Here is a 21,264-nt window from a genome sequence, read left to right on the forward strand (position 1 = left end):
TGAGCAGGGCAACCAGTGACTTTTCAGTTTGTGGACAGAAAAGCTGAACCTGCCCCCGTTTCTTTACCCAGTTCATTTTGACTATCCTCTCCAGTTACATACCCCCTTCACCCCCTTCCCCTTCCCAAAAAATAAAATCATTTCGATTTTGTTAATGAACACCGTTGTCTGTATTGCTGTTTTCGCGGGAATATTTTAAACCGGGGACGCAGACTGTGGCGGGGGGCGGGTTCAGTGTTCTGATGCAAATGATGCTTCTAAACTCCCGGAATGACAGGCTCCGCACTGGTGGACTGGTTATTTCAATGGAGCCTGCCAGCACTCCTGGGGGGGACTGTGTGTATGTGTCGGCTATGTGACTTTCTGGCAGGGGGGGTAGGGTTACAGATCCCCTGCTGCGTGGATCGGTGAGCCAGGATAAGGACCGCTGCATAAGATCTGTAACCGCCCTCCCCCACCACAAAGTAACAGAGCAAACCCCCCCCCCAGAACATGAAAACCACCTCCAAGACTGACCAGGGTAACCAGTGACCGCACTGTGTATGTGTCCTGATGCTGGACCTGACACCGCCTCTGTACCCTGCTAAAGGTCACTGTCCTGTCCAATTACCAAGCCCCTTCCCCCCCCTCCAGACAGACTCTCCCTCAAAAGAACCTGACTGAAACAGTAATGAACAGAAACAAACATTTTATTGTGAACCACACATGAAACGTGGGGGGTGAAACTTGGACGGGGGCTTGTGTGAGGTGGGTAGGAAAGGACTTATGAAATTTTGGGGAATGTCAGCCTTCTACTGCTAGAGCAGTCTGCAGGGGTTGATTGAAAGTTTTAACGGCCCTTGCCGCCCCTCCTTCTTTGGACTTTGGGTGAGGGTGGTGTGGGACTTGGTGGCGGGTGAGGGCGGTTACAGATAGACTGCAGCGGGGCTCTGTCCTCCTGCCTCCGGTCTTGCAGAACATCCACAAGGCGCCGGAGCGTGTCCGTTTGCTCCCTCATTAGTCCAAGCAGCTTTTCAGTAGCCTGTTGGTCCTCCTCACACCACCTCTCCTCCCGTTCCATGACTGCTCAGTGCATTTGTGACAAGTTCTCCTTCCACTGTGTCTGCTGGGCTGCCTGGGCTCGGGAGCAGCCCATTAGTTCTGAGAACATGTCTTCACGCGTCTTCTTCTTCCTCCGCCTAATCTGCGCTAGCCTCTGGGAGTGTGCTGACAGGCTGGGTTGGGAGACAGTCGCAGATGTGTCTGTGTGAATTTTAAAAAGGGAGTGAATTCCTGAGACAGATAAATGAAATTGTATACAAAGAACCTAGTCTTTCTCTGTGAACAAGACCATGCACTGAACCTCTCACATGCGCACTCAGGACAAGGTCGAATTTTCGGCCGTCGCCTTCAGTGCCTGTGGACTTGCGGAGGTCTTGGAGTGTTCAGAGAACTGTGGCTGGAGACCTGAACTTCTGGAGCGGGCAATCATGGTAAGCCGCAGACTTGTGGCTGCTTAAAACTCCAGCAGTAGCACTGGCCTCCTTTCACATTGAAAGCAATGCCAGTCTGTGCTGCCAGCAATCAGGACAGCATCAACTCTGCCCCTGTCCCACCCCCTCGCGGCTGTCCCAGGGAAAGATCCCTGTATGCTGCCCCTCTCCCTCCACCGCGTGGCTGTAAAGCAGTCTCAATACTAACATTCCCCTCCCTAATTCAAAGCAGGGCGTCATGAGCGACATCACCCTCCTGAGGATCCCGGACACCCAGAGAGAACGCATGCTGCGGGAAAGCATGCAGAAACCGGGGCCGTATGCCGCCATGCTATGTCGGGCCATGATCCCGGAGTACTTGATTGTGGCGTGGAGGGGACATGTCTGCTACCACGGAGGGCCCACTAAGATCGCCCTACCCCGGAACCTGATCAACAGGCTTGAGCTCTACCTCCACGAGACCTACGAGGAGTTCTCCTACGAGGATTTCTCGTCGATCCCCGGCCACATTGACCGGATTTTCGCGTAGGTGCACTGGGACTTTGGAGTGGAGCGTCTTGGGCCTGGGAATCATGTAGTAACGGACATTGTGAAATTTTTTTAAAATACTTGGGACTAAATAGAGAATAGCCTAAGACAGAGAAATCATGAAAACCCATTTGTTACCTTTGTAAATATTCCTGTTTTGTACCTGATTATTTTTTTACTAGTTTACAGCACTTTTACAAATATACATTGTTAATAGTAATAAATATTACCGTTCTGTTTTAAATAAATGTTTATATGTTTACAGCACTTACTGCTTGATCCGTCCCCTGATTCTGTGTCCGGGGTAAGGGATGGGGACGGTTGGTAGGGGATCTCGGTAAGGGTGATGAAGAGCTCCTGGCTGTCGGGGAAATCAGCGGTGCCAGCGCTGTCGACTGCCTCGTCCTCCTCATCTCCTTCTTCATCTTCCCCGTCCGCTAACATGTCCGACGAGGAACCGGCCGCGGACAATATCCCATCCTCGGAGTCCACGGTCAGGGGTGGGGTAGTGGTGGCGGCCGCTCCCAGGATGGAATGCAGTGCCTCGTAGAAACGGGATGTGTGGGGCTGGGATCCGGAGCGTCCGTTAGCCTCTTTGGTTTTTTGGTAGCCTTGTCTCAGCTCCTTGATTTTCACGCAGCACTGCGTTGCATCCCGGCTGTAGCCTCTCTCTGCCATGGCTTTGGAGATCTTCTCGTAGATCTTAGCATTCCTTCTTTTGGAGCGCAGCTCTGAAAGCACGGACTCATCGCCCCACACAGCGATGAGATCCAAGACTTCCCGATCAGTCCATGCTGGGGCCCTCTTTCTATTGGATTGCACGGCCATCTCTGCTGGAGAGCTCTGCATAGTTGCCACTGCTGCTGAGCTCCCCTCGATGTCCAAAGAGGAACTGAGATTCAAACTGCCCAGACAGGAAAATGAAAATGAATTCAAATTTTCCCGGGGGTGTGGCTGGTCAGAGCATCCGAGCTCGGACTGCTGTCCAGAGCGTCAACAGAGTGGTGCACTGTGGGATAGCTCCCGGAGCTATTACCGTCGATTTCCATCCACACCTAGCCTAATTCGATATGGCCATGTCGAATTTAGCGCTACTCCTCTCGTTGGGGAGGATTACAGAAATCGATTTAAAGAGAGCTTTATGTCGAACTAAATGGCTTCCTGGTGTGGACGGGTGCAGGGTTAATTCGATATAACGGCGCTAAAGTCGACATAAAAGCCTAGTGTAGACCAGGCCTTTGTCACTCAAGACGGATAGGGTTATTATGCTATGAAAATTGAAAGCATTTCACTTTAAGAGGTGATATATTCTCTATGGCTATAGTTACATGTTATGTATAAACATCTTTGCAATCTAGTCTGCAAACTAATATGAGATAGACAATTTCTTACCGGTCCTAGCTATTGGTTTAATAGGTTTAAAAATGCACGTATTTAAGCTTTCTTTAAAGAAATATCTATCATACTTGGTCTGTTGGGAACAGACATCCCTATAGAATATATAAAATGTTTAGCAGCTGCAGCTTCTGTTTAATCCAATTACTTGCCCCTGAAGATTTAAATCAAGGGTGACTTCTAATACAAAGGCAGGTTCTATTAAATTTAATTATTTTCCCTCTGTGGTTTGCATGGTATTATTGCATAAGAAAGAGGTGACTGCTAGATAAAGGGTGGCTACTGATCAAGAGTAATTAGAGCAGTATAAATCAGGAGTAAATGTTTAAATTAAAGAATTGAGCTTAATTCAGCAACCCTTTACTCACATTGGGTTAGATTGCAGGATCTTTAATTTACATTGAATAGTAGCTAACTTCACACATGGTCCTGCTGAAGTAAATGGGATCATTTGTGGAGTAATGTTCTACTCACTGAGAGTAAAAGTGTCATAACCTCACACATAGATAGATATTTCTATTTGCAACTGACTTGAGGTCAGAACCAGGCCCATAATGTCACTGGTTTGACAAATAGCCCACCTGTGTGTTGTGATTGTGAGTACAGTTGTGCGGTGAATTTTCTTTTCCAGGCACTTTCACAAGTCAGCAAAAGAGAATGTCTGTAAAGGAAGTGCCAGCACTTTTGTCAACTTGGCATCAAACAAGATGGCTGTGAGATGGGTATGATTCAATTTAGGCTAGGTAAGCACAGAGGTCAGTAGTGTTCCTCAGGAAACATCAGCAGTAGCAGGATAAACAGAAGGGATGACACGCAGAGGCAGCAGAGATGTGGGTGATTCTGGGAGCGGCCATTGCGAAAGGGGAGGAGAGGGAATCGAATCTGGGTGGGCAGTAGGGGGAGAAAAAGTCATTTGGGTTTAGGGAGGTGTGTCCTCCAATAAGTGACATGAAAGGGATGAGAGCAGAGCTGGTGGCTCAGGGCGGGGGATTAGCCTGAACGCTAGGCAGTAGGGCGGGATAGGAGGTTCGAGAGGTTGTCGGGGTGGAATGGCTAAGCAGTCAGGGCAATGCTGCTGAGCACCTACTAGCTCAGAGAGCTGACAAGGGAGGCATGGGCAACCTTTGGAGAGGTTGTGCCTCCACGCACCTCCTCACAGCGATTGCTTCTAATGCAGGTTGGTTGCAGCTGTAACTATGGAGAAGCAACCAGCCCTTCTTATCATTCTACCCTAGGCACTGCACGCACACCATCACATGCATTCCTTCCCTTGCTGCTGCTCCTGGCGTCACACACGGATGACACGGAGATAACAGGAATCAAGAAAAGGCTGTGGCAGTAGCAGTCTTGCACACATGGTGCTGCTACAGCAAATGCTCTGCCTTCCTGGTAGCTGGGTCCTTTGCCCTGACATATCACACTCAGATGAAATGTTTTCCCTTCCGTTATATTGGTTACATTCCTAAACTGTGTCCTACAATGTAGTATCCACCTCCCCATTATAACTATCTCATGGTCATTAACTCCTCAGTACCTTTCTGATCCTCCTTCTCATTATTAGTCCTGGGTCCTGGGGGATGCAGCATACTCATCTATTTCCCAAGAATTGACACATGGAAGAAATCCTGCTCTCAAAATGTGGCATCATCAATATGGCCTCTGTGGACAGCCTACACCTCTGCCTTATCCCCCATTTCTTGGTTCTCCAGGCTAAGGTTTAATAAATTAGAAATTTGGTGCGTTGGGAGGGAAACATTGGGAAAACTGCACTGAGACAAGGAGCTTTATTCTGATATCCATAATAGCAGTGTAAATGAAATTAACTGCATGGGCTTCACTCCCATCTACACTGGTATTACTTGGATCAGAGCCTGGACTCTTTTCAAAAAAATGTATTTTTATAGTTCACAGAGAGCAATTTAACTAAAACCTTTGCTTCAGAGAAACAGAGCCCAAATGGCTTCTGCTGGCCCTCCTGGCCACATTACCTACTCTTTAAAAAATCCCTCCAACTCAAGGAGCAGCATCTCATGAACGTTTTAAATTTTGCGGCACACATTTCATACAGCTCTATTGGTAAGATCATATCGAAGCACAGGCCAGAGCTATTTTGGTTTATGGGGTTGTCTCATTGTTTCCTTGACTTCCTTTGTTTGTTTGTATCCATCTTTGTTTCTTGTCTTATAATTACATTGTAAGATCTTTGGGGCACGGACCATTTTTATCCTGTGTTTGTTCAGCACCTAGCACAATAGGATCCTCTAGGATTCCCAGCTGCTTTGCTAATACAAATAATAATATAAAAGTACGCAGAGTATTAGACTTTTTAAAATGCGCAGTGTAGAGGACAAAAATCACGTCAGTTGCTGAGCAATCTAGGAGGCTTGTCTGGACATCAGCACTTCACAGGTACCGTGCTGCATTCTGACAGAGCATAGAAAATGAAGTGGAATGCAGCAGTGAGAGGGTAACTGAATGACCCAAACAGTTTGAAAGGAACAATCACTTCTTTTGTGAGGAAACAAAACTGAAAAAGTCATCTGCCTTGGAATGACCTAGCTGTGACCCCGTCTGAAAACAGCAGGAAAACCAACTTTAAGGCAGCACTGTCTTTGCTAGTAATAAAATTAAAAATAACTATGTGTATAACCCTCTTTGCTGATTTCACTGACTGTCAGATAGCCCTGCCATGTCCTCTGCCTTTTTTGGCACTTCATTTCTCTTTTACTTTCTTCCCCTCACATTCTTTTCTCCTGTTAACTATCAAGGAAGGCTGAAGCAGTACAGATGGGAATTAAACACTGGGATTTACAACAGCTACACCGAGTGGATTTAAAATCAAGGGACACTTTGAAAGATGTAAAACTCTAGGAACCAAATTCTGTGTACAGAGTTTGGAATGTGTGTATCTTTGCTATGATAGGTGAGCTCTTCACTCTCATGTCAGTCTCATATGAGGTCACCGCCATTTTAGAGTATCCTCCTCTAGGTATGACCTATTTCCTGACGGAAAACTGGTATTCACTATAAATACATTTGCAGCGAAGCCTGGGGAGGGGTACTTTGTGGTCTAAGTACCATGTTTGGAATACCTACTTTTCCAGAGACCATAAAATTAAATCCCTTCGGGGTGATTTGGCCTTTCATGGTGGATAAAGTGTATGTCATAAGGCTTACTGCACATGGCATCTACAATAAGATCTTAAAAAATGAGGTCCTGCCTGTTCTACTTGTATAAAAGACCACTTAATATATCATTCATAAAAGTGGGGGATTACCTTGGTGTTCAAGGCCAAAATTTCACCTACATGTGAGCAAAGAATAGCACAAACCTGCAGATCTGGTCCAAGATTCATGGAGGGGAGAAGATGACTGCCAGCTCTGAAGCAACTTGTCTCTTCCCTGCAAACATATGGCAGGCCCTCTGGATATGGGCTCAGTGGACGTGGAGGGGACAAACTGGGATGGAGGCACAGAGACTTTCCATACCATCGTTCCCTCCCAACCTGTGGAACAGGCCAGCAAAGATTAATTCTAAGTGGGAGTTCCAGGGGCAGGGACTTGGTGGTGGAATCCCTAGCAGCATGGCTCCATCACTCTGACTCCTAATTAAAGACAATTTTTCTCAGGGAAAGAAAGAGCATCAGGGCCTGACCGGGGGTCAGGGGTATAAAATTTTATTGGCACTTCTTTGGGACAACTTGCATAAATGACTCTTGGCTTTGCTGTGACTATCTATTGGAGAGTTCACCCAGTGAGCACTTTTAGCCCCTCTGATTCTGCACACAACACTAGCTGGATTCACTGATATTTTGAAAACTAACTCAATTTGTACTGTTTAAAAGAATCAATCCTTAGTAGAGGTCATTAAAAAAGGGGGGGGGGGTAAATCAAAATTGTGTGCGGAAATTTCCCCCTGAAATTTACTAACTCTGATAAGCTCAGTTTTAGTTTTAAAATAAAATTAGAGAGAGCCAACAACAAAAGGTAAAAATGGAAACGGACAAAATAAACCCAGAAAATAAAATAGGAGACATGGAAAGTTAGGTTGATTTTATTTTACAGATTCTGTAATGGACAATCTAAAGTTAAAAGAAAACCCAATGAATTTCTTTAAGCTCTATTTTTGCTTCCCTAGCCTAAATTAATTTGAAAGGGTGTTAAAAATTATTTTGGGCTGAAAAAGTGTATGCCAGCTGGTTATCTTTAAAGCTGTGTTCTAAATCCCTAAAAATTGTGCATCCTAACATAACAGGATCCCTCAACACCTTCCTGAAAGAACCTTTGTGCATGCCTTAGAAAAGTATTTTTCAGAGTCCATGGAACATATTTGATAAGGAAAGGGCTACTAATTAATTTTGATTGACAGGAAAAGGGTCTATTAACTCTGCTGATGTAAAGCATGCCTAGGCTGGAACTAGAAAGGCAGCAAAAGAGTAACTGACAGTAAATGAAATTTTTCCACTTGCAGAATAAAAAGAAAAAAAGAGCAATGAGTCTAAAGATTTAATTAAAAGTATGTGTTTCGTCAAAAGGAAAGTGTATTCATGAAATCTGAAGCACTGGAAGGAAGTGGCACTGAAACTGGCAAAAAAGCCAGGTGTACTTTCCTATTATCTCTCACTAGGCGGCGTGTGTGTGCACGTGAGAGAAAACTCTCTTTTCACAGTATGGTACTTTTCAGTTGTACATTTTTCTAAGTGGCTCTCACTTGCTCAAGGTTTGCAATACATTTTTTTTATAATATTTGCAAACATTCTCCTTCAAGGCATCGAGTACACCCATCAAAGCGCAGAGCATCCTGAGTTCCATTGACTTCAGTGGGAACTCTTGGTCCTTAGCATCTCTCAGAATCAGGTCCTTATTACTCGAGTCTTTTTCTGCAGTGGGCAGCAGTCAGGCCCTTCTGTTGTATTCAGACTGAAATGAATGCGAGGCTCCATTCTACAGTTATGGTTGGCTGCAAATCAAACATTTGAGATAGTGGGAGCCGGTGGCCACCCCAATATTCAGAATGCCTAATGCTTTCCATTATAAAAGAGTCTTCAAACTTTTTCTTTGAGAAGCTCTCACATTATCCTTTTTTTGCAACAGGTCTTTGCTATTCAGCAGAGGGAATATGCTCAGACTGCAGAACTGTCTTTTCTTTGCCCCATGAAATTCCATCCAGCTTTTTCAGGGATATAAACTGTTAAAACCACCCTCTCTCCTTCATTCCTCAGCCTGCCAAAATAATAGCTGAACATTCTAAGGCTGAGCTGATGGTACCCCAAAGCATCAGCAGTAACACAACTGTATTGGGAATGCCGGGGAGCTATATATATATATATATATATATATATATGGAGATGGAGATATACCTATCTCATAGAACTTAGTTTAGCAAGCCAATGCTCAAACCACTGAGCTATCCCTCCCCCCAATAATATATGGAGATATACCTATCTCATAGAACTGGAAGGGACCCTGAAAGGTCATCAAGTCCAGCCCCCTGCCTTCACTAGCAGGACCATGTACTGATTTTGCCACAGATCCCTAAATGGCCCCCTCAAGAATTGAACTCATAACCCTGGGTTTAGCAGGCCAATGCTCAAACCACTGAGCTATCCCTTCCGCCCTACAGCCAAGCAGCTGTAGGGGTGGGGTGGGAGAAGACAGCCAGGCTGAGCTCCCCAACAACCCTGAACCCAGCATACAGTTCCAGTGGCCCATGCCTTGCTTTGGGGGCATCACACTGGGCAGAACACCCCTCTCCACACCCTCCACATCTTCTGCTGGGTGCAAGGGAGACAGTCAGGCTGAACTCCCCACCATAAATCCCCTTCACCCCTCAGGGCACCACATCCAGCTGGAGATCCTCAATTCCCAGGGAATAGGGAAAGAGTGAGGAGGCTGGCTGGGCTCAGGGCTCCCTACCCTAACCAATCCCTAGTGGTCCATTCCCCATCTGGGAAACAGCCTTTTTCTACTACCAGTTAGTTCGGTAGCTGAAGTGGTAACAAGCTGGGCTGCAGGCTCAGGATCCCACTCCTGCTGCTGATACACAATACGTGCACTGTTACACTTGCAAAGAGCAACATTTTTTACACCTTTCTCCTTTATTAAAAATCCTAGAAAATTACATAAAAAATTAAACATTTAGGTGGCAAAGTTAAGCACTCAAAAGATAGGAAATGTGAGGTTTATGGTTGGCTGTGCAACCTTAATTCTGTCTCTTTGTGTGTAGTATATGTATTATGATACAGTTCCTAATTACATGATCACATATTATTCTTTCCACAGGACTCCTGCCTCATTCAGTGCACAGCTCGGACACACAAAAGGATAGAATTAAGGCTGCATAAGAAACCATTACATCTGATATTTCCTAACTTCCAATTGCTTGACTTTGCCATCTAAATTCTTTTAATGTAGTTTATTTTTGATGTAATAGTATCTACTCTGGATTATTTGTGGATTTTTATTTCATTTTTTGAAATAAACACAGTTTGCTGATATAGAGCAGGACAAGAAAGGCAGCTATTTCATCTCAGTATATACAATGATTGGAATGAGACTGGAATGCTAAAGTGGGGGTACTGACACATAGGCAGATCGGTGAGATTATTGTGCCCTTTCTGTAATGTGGTAACCAATGAGAGAGGATTGAGACTTTTGGAGTTTGCCAACTATAACAATCTGGTTCTTGCAAACACATTAGGAGCACATAAAGCATCGAGACAATCAACATGGCATGCACCTAATGGTCTACATCACAGCCAGATCGACTACATCATGGTGCAAAACCAATTTCGTTCTGGGATTAACAGAGCTAAAACAAGGAGCTTCCCTGGTGCTGATATTGGAAGTGATCACGACCTTGTGATGCTAAATTTTTGGCTGCGGCTACGGAAAATCATCAGGCCAAAGTTCACCAGAACCAAGTTTGACTTAGAAAGACTCAGAGACCGAAACATTGCAGAGTCATTCAAAGCAATGATCGACAGAAAATTTGTCCCACTGCTTGCTCTAGAGGAAGACGTAGAACCAATGACCAACAATTGCAACGCTGTAATGAATGAGGCAGCAATAGACATCCTTGGGAAACATCATAAAAAGACAAAACCATGGGTCACAAATGAAATACTACAAATGTGTGACATTAGAAGAGAACTTAAGAGAGACAAGAACAGCACTGAGGGAGCTATAAATACAGAGCAATTGGCAGAAAGCTCAAGAAAGGAATGAAGGTGGCCAAGGAGATATGGATTGAAAAACAATGCTCTAAAATTGAAGAGTGTATCAATAATAAAAATAGCAAACGAGCCTTCCAGGTTGTAAAAGATCTGACAAAGGAAAGATGGACTAAAGCTAATGCAATCAAGACAAAGAAGGGAACAGTCTTACAGAAGAAAGGACATCATCAATAGATGGACACACTACTGCTCTGATCTATACAACCACCAGACAAATGGAGATCCTAGTGTCTTAGGTTCAACAGAGGAGGATGACTTTCCAATACTACGTGAAGAAGTGGAGACAGCTGTGAATTCACTTAAGAATGGAAAGGCTACAGGTATTGACAACATCCCAGCCGAACTGATGACATTCGGAGGAGAAATTGTAATAGATGTACTCACCAAGATCTGCCACAAGATCTGGCAGACCGGTGAGTGGCCCTCCACGTGAACACAGTCACTAATCATCACTCTGCCAAAGAAAGGCAACCTGCAATTGTGTCAAAATTACTGGACCGTACGCTTAATTAGCCATCCCAGCAAAGTGATGTTGAAAGTCATATTGAACAGATTGAAACCACAAGCAAAGAATATCATTGCTGAAGAACAGGCTGGCTTTCATGCTGGAAGAAGTGTCACAGAACAGATTTTCAACCTTCGTGTTCTATGTGAGAAGTACTTGCAATGCCAGCAGGACATCGACCACATATTTGTTGACTTCAAGAAGGCGTTTGACAGAGTATGGCACGAAGCTCTCTGGGCAACCATGAAGAAGTACAATGTTGGTCGTAAGCTTATTCTTACCATTAAACAACAGTAAGCCAAGGCCAGCAGTGCAGTTCTCATCAATGGCACAATAGGAGAGTGGTTTCGCACCACTGTTGGAGTCCGGCAAGGCGGCCTTCTTTTGCCCACACTGTTCAACATCTACTTGGCGCACATAATGACTGATGCCCTAGAAGATCACATATGCACAGTCAGCATTGGGCGGGTGAACAATCTCAAATCTTCAGTTTGCGGATGACATTGACGGCCTGGCAGGCAGCAAAGATGAACTTGCCAACCTTGTGAAATGATTGGATGAAACCTCTGCAAAATATGGCATGGAAATCAGTGCAGAGAAAACCAAGGTGATGACAAACAAACGTGATGGGATCAGCTCACATATCACTGTCAATGGTCAAGATCTGTCTGGAGACAGTGAAACAGTTCAAGTATTTGGGGGCAATCATCATTGATGAAGGATCCAAGGCAGAAATTCAGGCAAGAACTGCGCAAACAGCAGCAGTAGTGGCAAAGCTAAAGCAAATGTGGAGGAATAAGAACATCTCCCTGGAATCCAAACTGAAACTGCTGCATGCATTGGTCATCTCCATTTTTCTGTATGCGTGCGAGACATGGACCCTTATGGCGGAACTTGAACGGAAAATACTGGTAGTAGAGATGAGATACTTCCATAAAATCCTGGGCATCTCCTACTTCGACCACGTCACTAATGAAGAGGTCAGCAACATCATCACCCAATGCGCTGGGTCATATGAAGACCTCCTGATGACCATGAAGAAGTGCAAGCTGAAGTGGTGCGGCCATGTATCAAGATCATCTTGCCTATCCAAGATCATCGTCCAAGGGACAGTACGAGGAAGAGAAGAAGAGGTAGACAGAAGAAGAGATGGACTGACAACATAAAAGAGTGGACAGGAATGGACTTCGCGGAGACTCAAGCACTGACACACAATTGTCAGGGGTGGAAACAATTAGTTGATTGCTCATCAGTGATGGTGCCCCAATGGCCAATGCGGTTATGGGAGTGATGATGATGATATACAATGAGAGCAGCACTGTGAGGCGTGGATTCAGCAGTCCATCTCTAGTCAGTAAAGGACTTAATTGACTTGAATGGGACTTAAGCACCTGTCTAAAGTTAAGCTCATCCTTAAGACCCTTGATTGCTTTGCTGAATTGACGCCTTAAAGAGGACAGAGATAATTAGGGACTATATTTTTGGTTCTGTTTATACAGTCCCTAGCACAATGGGATCCTGGCCCATGTCTAGTGCTCCTAAGTGGCATGGTAATACAATAATAGTAATACTAAATAGTAATAACAATATGTGGTCTAAGTGAATACACAGTAGCATCAACCAGAGCTGGGCAACTAACAAAAAAAATTTCCATAAACATTTGCTCAAATAAAAAATGGAATTCCTTTTGCTAGTTTAATAGCAATTGTATTCACCTCCTGTGAATATTCTAATTAACGAGTTTATTAGCAGTGTTGATTTCAGTGGTAGCAGTTGGATACCCTGCACTTTTAAAAATCAAGCCACTTGTTTTGGTTCCTAAATATGATACAGGAACCTCACTTTAGGCATCCACTATTTAAAATCTTGGCCTTCATTGTCACATAGATAAAACTTGATTTTCCTAGAATGGTTTTATATCCTGAGTTTCTTGTATATCCTTCCAAACATGTAGAAGAGAAAGAATACATTTCTGTTTCCATCAAGAATAACAATGTCAGTAATACAAAGGACAATTTTACATCAACATGCACCCACTCAGTACCCTTGATTCAAATTAGATTGATCTATAGCTTGGACAAGGAACGTAATAAAGGACAAAGAACAGGAAATATTAGATGTACCTTGAAAGTAACTCTTTCCAAAATAAAACAATTGGAAAATCAACATAAAATGTGTACTACTTTGAAGCACAGAATGGAAATTAACAAAACAATGTAGGTTTTCTAAAACAAAGAGAAAACCAGTCAGAAATTCAGTATAAATATAGAAAAATATGATGGCTTTGTACTTTTTAAGAAAAGCAGCGTACCTCCTACGATGTTTTGGTACAACTCCATTTATTTGTTTACTTGCATAACCTGCAGGCAGTAATTCTGCACTTAAGAAATTATTTCAGTCAATGAGATTCAGGGACTCAGCTATAATGGTTGTAAATGTCATTTAAGAACCTAGTAAAGTAGGATGGACACACACAACACACTGTTACTGGTGACATATGCAGCTTCTAAAGCAAATGCACCACAACTAACAATAAGCATTTTCCCAAGAACTAACTTCCTTTACAGTCAGTTAAATAGAATTTGTAATCTGTAATAGAATCATCTGGTAACTCCGAATAAAGTTACATCTTTCAAAAATAAAAAGTTCTGAATGCAGAGTTTAATCATAAGAAAATTATTACGTTTCAGATCAGAAAAAGTAATCAACCGTAAATCGGAGTAGAGCAGTTTTATGAAATGATACAAATACAAGTGATAAATCTGAATAAAACACAAGGCAACCATAATACTTTGTTCAATGATAGTAGATTTTGAGATCTCAGAGAAGACAGAAAACTGTTTGTTCAGGCAATGAGGCCTGAATTCAGAGACATTTAATCTTAATGCAAAATGGAAAAAAAAGTCATCTAACAACAACATATTTTTCCTGACACTTGTTCCCAGCCAACCTTGGTCTATGAGTTTTATTAGTCACTATTACAGCCAGGTTTAATAAGAGCTATAGTTTGTTTAATGTAAGAAGAAAGAATTCCTCTTTCTTATTAAAAAGATTCATGGTCTTAATTGGAAAAGTAGTTATTCTCTGTAGGCACATTATGTGAGCCAAAACATGACCTCATTCTTCAAGACTATATAGCTATATACCAGCACAGAATTGTCTCTCACACTGAAAATTAAAAAGAATTGTGAAAATGGTCAGTACTGTAATCTATTAACTCTTCAGCCAGAAAATATGACAAAGTAAGCACAAAAAGGGGGCCTGTTTTCCTGCACATTTCCTCAAGCACATCTAGCTAAAATGATACCTTTCTAAGGTATTTCCAAAGCATGGTATAAATGTACTAGAGCACAAAGTTTTGAGGTAGTTGAGACTGGGAGATTCCCCTATTTTATTCTCTCAGACAACACTACAGTTTATTATGAAATGCATTAATGATTGGTTGATGCAGGAATTACTTGGTGAAATTCTAGGGCCTGTTTTATTCTTTTCTGGCCATAAAAATCTATGAATCTGTTATGTTTTCTTAATGCACATATATTTTGGTGACACACTATCCAGTTTCTAGATGAGTTTTCTAACCAGGAGATCAGTTCTAGTTGTAGGTCCAGATTCTCATTTAATAAGTTCTGATCAAAAATATATCACAGCTGAAAGTTACTTCCTTGCAAAGTCTATAATGACTTGCAGCCTTTGACTGCTTAGAGTCCCAGTAACTATAGGAAAAAATGGATGGGAAAGGACCAGATATCTGATTTGTAGATATAGCTCCAAATCATGAGATACTTAGGCAAATTCCGTTAGCCTTCAAAAGGAGTCTGCTTGAATGAGGATTAATTAGACCCTAGTACAGTCCTGCAGACTTGACTCACTGAACGCAATGATTGGTGAACCTCAAACTTTTTCAGAGTATTGGGACACAGTCAGCCAGTAGCTCAGGTGCTTATATAAAGCGTAAGTAAACTCTACTTACATACTGAGGCTGAAAAATTACGGTAGAATTATGAAAACAGGGTTTGTTTTGAGATGTCAGGTTGGGAGCAACATAAGAATAACATTCCTTGTGGCATTTGGCACTTCTGCTATTTCATTCCAATAGAATACGGAAGTCTAGAGGGGAGGGAAAAAAGTTAACCAAACTTTTATGAACGTCAAAATACACCTCTACCCCGATATAACGCGACCCGATATAACACGAATTCAGATATAACGTGGTAAAGCAGTGCTCCGGGGGGGGACTGGAGAGGGGAGGAGCGGGGCTGCGCACTCTGGTGGATCAAAGCAAGTTCAATATAATGCGGTTTCACCTATAACGTGGTAAGATTTTTTGGCTCCCGAGGACAGCGTTATATCGAGGTAGAGGTGTATGTTCAATTGAGGTTTGAGGCTAATTTAACAAGGTATTCATGATGGATGTATAGGAGACAACATAAACTTATACACTTGACTTGATGCCGGTTTGTATTTGCAAACAGACAACAACCACAAGTGATTTTAGTTACACAGTAGAATCCCCCTAATCAGGTCACTTCTGTGAGTGGCCATCAGACTCCTTATGAGACTTTCCAATTAACAATACATAGAATATTAATAAATAGTAATGCTGCTCTTCAGGAGAATTGAAGAGACATTATATTACTGGACTGAGTCTGCTGTCTGCCGAGTGTCAGGGGCCTCCCCATGGATGCCCAATATATGTACAGTAGATGGTATGGGGAATAAGTAAAACTAACAGTAAGGAGCAGGTACAAGAATACTGAAGCAATTAATACACTTTCTGTATGTATCCGTTAGGGAGGGAATATATAATAGGTTAGAAGAGCAAATAGATCCATCATGAGAATGAATCACATAAAAGGTCCAAACATCACCTGAAGGCATCCCCATTAAAGCAGTGGCACTGCTTTCTCATTAAGCAGCATTCATTGCTAGTAAGTATACCTTACTCTTTCAGATCACGAGGTGATTGCCCCTTAAGCGAGCTTTCCCAATGAAGCGTGTTCTGTATTCAAATAGGCAAAAGAGCACCAAAAAGTCTTTAAAGAAAGCTTTGAAGATTTTAACCTAAATACAGGGAAAGGGAGCACAAAATGAAAGTCAATAGACTTGTTTCTAAGCCACTCAGCCTTTTTTGAAAATCTCCTCCATAGTCTATTTTATCTGCTACAAGTTTTTCGCAGTTATGTTCTCCAAACAGCAAAATTTGATTAAATTGGCCTCGTTAGCACTACAAAAAATAATTTTAATTCGGTTGACATTCACCCCTTCTTGTCAACTGTTGGGAACTGGCCTTTTTTGCACTGACCCCCCACTTGGTAAGACAACTCACATCTTTTCACGTGCTGTATATTTTTACCTGCTTACTATATTTTCTACTCCATGCATCTGATGAAGCTTATGCCCAAATAAATTTGTTAGTCTCTAATGTGCCACAAGGACTCCTCCTTGTTTTTTCAAAGTAATTATGTTCTCCTAATGATGTTTTTATTTACACTCTTATCTTTATTTAATTGAAATTAATTAATATTCAGAATTTCAGATATAGTTGATCTGAAGGCTTTCAAAATTTTCCTACTTTTTCTTCCCAGGGCAGTACTGCCTTTGACACTTTGAAATGTGATAAGCAAACACGTAAAATGATAATTCAGAAACCAAGAACAAACTAAAACAATGGAGACACGGGCTGTCTCTGCCATAAAGACACCTTCACGAAAACCCTACAGAACACAGAAGTGGTTGTATTCTCTCTTATGTGGACTCACATCTCTTAGTTTTTTTTAGTTTCAACTTTATCTTTGTATGAAAGCTTTTACCCTGCTGCTTAGTCCACCTGTCATGCCATCATCCAAGCTGAACTGGCACTGCTGGAGGTGACATTTTCTGACAGGCAGTAAGAGGAAGCATTTCCATCAGAAGTGATGACTCAACACTACACAAAAGCAAGATGGAAGGACTGGGGCCAGAGACTGAAATGAGTCAAACATCTTGAACAGTATACTTTTCCACTCTTGGATGCACACAAACAGTGTAGGGCAACATTCCTTTCTTTCCCATCCCTCATTTCAGACACTGTGTGCGCCTTGTTGAAACCTGTTAGCAAGTTAAGACGATTAAGAAGTTATAATAACTCAACTGTCTGTATGGTGAGTGGTGACACTGTTTAACTCCCACACATTGTTTGAAGAAAAGATGCATTGCAGCAGAGTTTGTGTGGGAAAAATGACTTGGAATTTTTGTGGGTTCTCTCATTTGTAAGTACTTAAGGGGATGCTACAAAACAAACCTCTTTTCCTACCCTAGGCCTGGTCTACACTACACCGTTATGTCAACATAAGGCAGCTTACGTGCACCTAATTATGTCAGTGTACACACTACAGCCTTGTCCCGCCGATGTAAGTGCCCTACTACACTGACATAATAACCCCATCTCCATGAGAGGCGTAGTGCTTATGTCGGTGTAGTTAGGGCGACACAGTAATTACGGCGGTGGCTGTAAATCAACCTAGCATAGGTCGACTTAGGGCTGTAGTGTAGACATGCCCATAGTGTATGTACTACGCTCCATTAAACTCAATACTATATGACAAAAGTCATATGCTGAAGTTGTGATTTCATTAGGAACAGAGCCCTCCATATGTTCTTTGGAAAAGACCTCAACTTTACTTTTTGAAAATAATTACATTTAATTTAAGAAACTGATTGTCAGTTAAAGATCTAAAGAAATTATGCAAACCAGATGCAACTGTCAAAACAAGTAAATTTCTGATGCAGATCCCCAGGCAATGTGTGCAACTTCCATCTAAACATAAAAGAGTCACAGTAGAGTGAGTTACCAACCTTACCTATGTATTTGGAAGTTGCATATTTGATAAGTTTCAGAAAGAAATTAAAATTCATGGATGAGAAATGAATAGATAAATGTTCTGGGTCTGTTCCTCACTCCACTGAAGCCAATAGGACTGTACATTTTCTCTCATTGGAAAAGTCACTATGTGTTCAACTGATGGTCATTTTAATGATGATTTATGAAAACAACCTTACATTTCCCCCTCCTTCACTCTTTTAAATGTTACATTTTCAATATGATATTTATAGTGTTATTGAATGTTTTTAGTTAAAACCAGGCTAGATACATCATACAAACTTCCCTTTTGTTTCTGTCCTACATGGAGTATAGTACAACTACGGTATTATAGGCAAATAACTAAACCTATTATCTTTTTAAATTATAGTCAGCATTCACAGCTTTCTTCCACCCAACCCAATGACAGCAACCTGGTGACAAATAGGGTACTGGAAAATTAACAATCAATATATAGGCTTAAACTCTTCCCTAGTGTAGCTCCTGTCAAGTCAGTAGGAGTAACATCAACATGAATTTGGATCATAGTCCCTACATAAATAGATGGCCAAGGACCCGATGCAAAGCCCTTTGAAGTCAATGGAAAAACTCCCATTGATTTCAGTGAGCTTTGGATCAAGGCCCATAAGATTATCTTCCTTTCAGGCATGTTTACTATTTGGTTCCTAGCTACAGCTGGTTGAAAAAAAAAAAAACGGCAGAACTTCCTATTGAACAAAATTTTTCCAAAAATTCTTACCACTTTTCAGAACAAATTTGCAAAATTTCTAGCAGCTCTATTCCTAACCTTGAGTCTCCTTGTTAGAGCCAGCATCTCCATCATATTTTCCAGTGATCTGTTTATAAAGAGTAAGATTTTCAAAGATATCTAAAGGGGTTTGATGCTCAATGGCCACTAACTTTCAATATAAGTTAACGATCTTAACTACCCTTGAAAATTGCACCCAAAATTGTTTTATATTTCCAGGTATCTCTCACGTTCAGTTACCATGGTGGATGAAGTTAGCCTCTCTTGAAATACTAGGCATTGAGGGTTCTTTCTTTCTTAAAAAATAACATCTGCAGCAACAGAGTGTAGGGTAAGAGTCTTTGGAAACAGCTGGGCTGGTAAACCATCTCTTTTGCTGTTGGATTGGTTGGAGTCACCAGTTATTCAATCTTGTTAATCTGTCAGCTTTATTGTCTCAGCTACATGAATGACAGACATTTTTAAGGACCATGTTTCCCCAGAAGAATCTAGGCTCCAATAAAAATAGATCACACCCATTTTTCAACATGCTATTCTCTTTATGACTTAATTGAATAGCAGATCTAACATCTTTTCAGCCCTGTACAAGCTTGCAAATATTCATTTCTCTAGCATCTCTACATTTAAAGAGAGGGGAACAAGAATAAGACATCCAATTAATTCTATAGCATTCTATTAGAATCATGGAATCATAGGGTCAGAAGGGACCACAAGAGTTATCTAGTCTAACCCTCTGCCCAGATGCAGGATTTCTTGTGTCTAAACCATGCAAAACATATGGCTCTCCAGCCTCCTTTTGAAAACCTTCCACAACCTCCTGAGGCAGTCCATTCCATTGTCCTACTGTTCTAAAGTTAAGAAGTTTTTCATGAGATTTATATTAAATCTGCTAGTCTGTAGTTTGAACCCATTGTTTCTTGTCCTGCCCTCTGTGGCAAAAGAGAACAAGTTTTCTCCATCTTTTTTATGGCAGCTTTTGAAGTATCTGACCACTGCTATCTTGTCCACTCTCAGGGCTGGTCTATACTTAGCCGCTAGTTCGGCGGCTGGGGATCGAACTTCCGGGTTCGATTTATCGCGTCTGGTCTGGACGCGATAAATCGAACCAGGAAGTGCTCGCCGTCGACTGCGGTACTCCATCTCAACGAGAGGAGTACCGCGGAGTCGACGGGGGAGCCTGCCTGCCCCGTGTGGACCGCGTCTGAACCGCGGTAAGTTCGAAGTAAGGTATGTCGACTTCAGCTACGTTATTCACGTAGCTGAAGTTGCGTACCTTACTTCGACTTGGGGGGTTAGTGTAGACCAGGCCTCAGTCTCCTCTTTTCCAAACTAAACATACCCAGTTCCTTCAGCCTTTGCTCATATTGCTTGCATTCCATCCCTTTGATCATCTTTGTCGCTCGCCTCTGGATCCTTTCCAGTTTCTTCATATCCATTCTATACATTGGTGATCAAAACTAGACACAGTACTCCAACTGAGGCCCAACCAGCGCTGAATAAAGCCATACTATCATCTTCCATGACTTGCATGCTACGCCTCTGTTAATGCAACCTAAAACTGCATTTGCTTTTTTTTGCAACAGCATCGCATTGCTGACTCATGTTTAGGTTATGATTCACCACAACTCTCAGATCCTTCCCAGCAGTGCTGCTACCAAGCCAGTTATCCCCCATACTGTATTTCTGCATTTGGTTTTTCTTCCCTAAATGTAGCGTCTAACATTTGTCTTTGTTGAATTTAATTTTGTTGTCTAAAGTCCAGTTCTCCACTTTATCAGGATACCTCTGAATTTTAGCTCTATCTTCTTAAGTATTGGCAACCCCCCTTCCAGCTTTGTGTCATCTGCAAACTTGATCAGTATGCCCACATACCTACATCCAGGTCATTAGTAGAGATGTTAAATAACACCAAATCCAGAACAGATGCCTGTGGAACCCCACTTAAGACCTCCCTCCAATCCGAAATATTCCATTAATAGTTACTCTTTTTTTGCGGTTGTTTAACCAATTATGTATCCACTTAATGGTAGTTCCGCCGAGCCCGCATTTCTCCAGTTTACTTATCAGAAAGTCATGTGGGACTGTGTCAAAAGCCTTGCTGAAGTCCAGGTATATTATATCCACTGCATTTCCCCATCCACCAAATCAGTTACTCTGTCAAAGAAGGAAATCATTGCTTTAGTTAGCTAAGGAGAATACCATGTTTAACAATACAGTACTTCCATTAAGATAAGGTTTTAATATTGACTTGTCAGTTCCATCTGGATTAGCTACACAACATGTTGGCAAATTCCTAATTAATAGTGCTACAGCACTGTGCTCTGGGAAAGTTTCTTATGCTTTAACCTTATTAACTATTCACTATGTCTAAATGCCAAGCAATTTGCCACAAATATGTAAAACTCAACCCCAAATAGCGAAGCACCTAGGGTCAGACAAAATTCTCATTGAAATTAATGGGATTACTTTAACTATTTGTCACAAAATAACTCAAACCGTACATTATTGGAGTCAGAAAA

Source organism: Terrapene carolina, unplaced genomic scaffold (assembly GCF_002925995.2).
Source record: "Terrapene carolina triunguis isolate 2854851 unplaced genomic scaffold, T_m_triunguis-2.0 Scaffold88, whole genome shotgun sequence".
NCBI lineage: Eukaryota > Metazoa > Chordata > Testudines > Emydidae > Terrapene > Terrapene triunguis.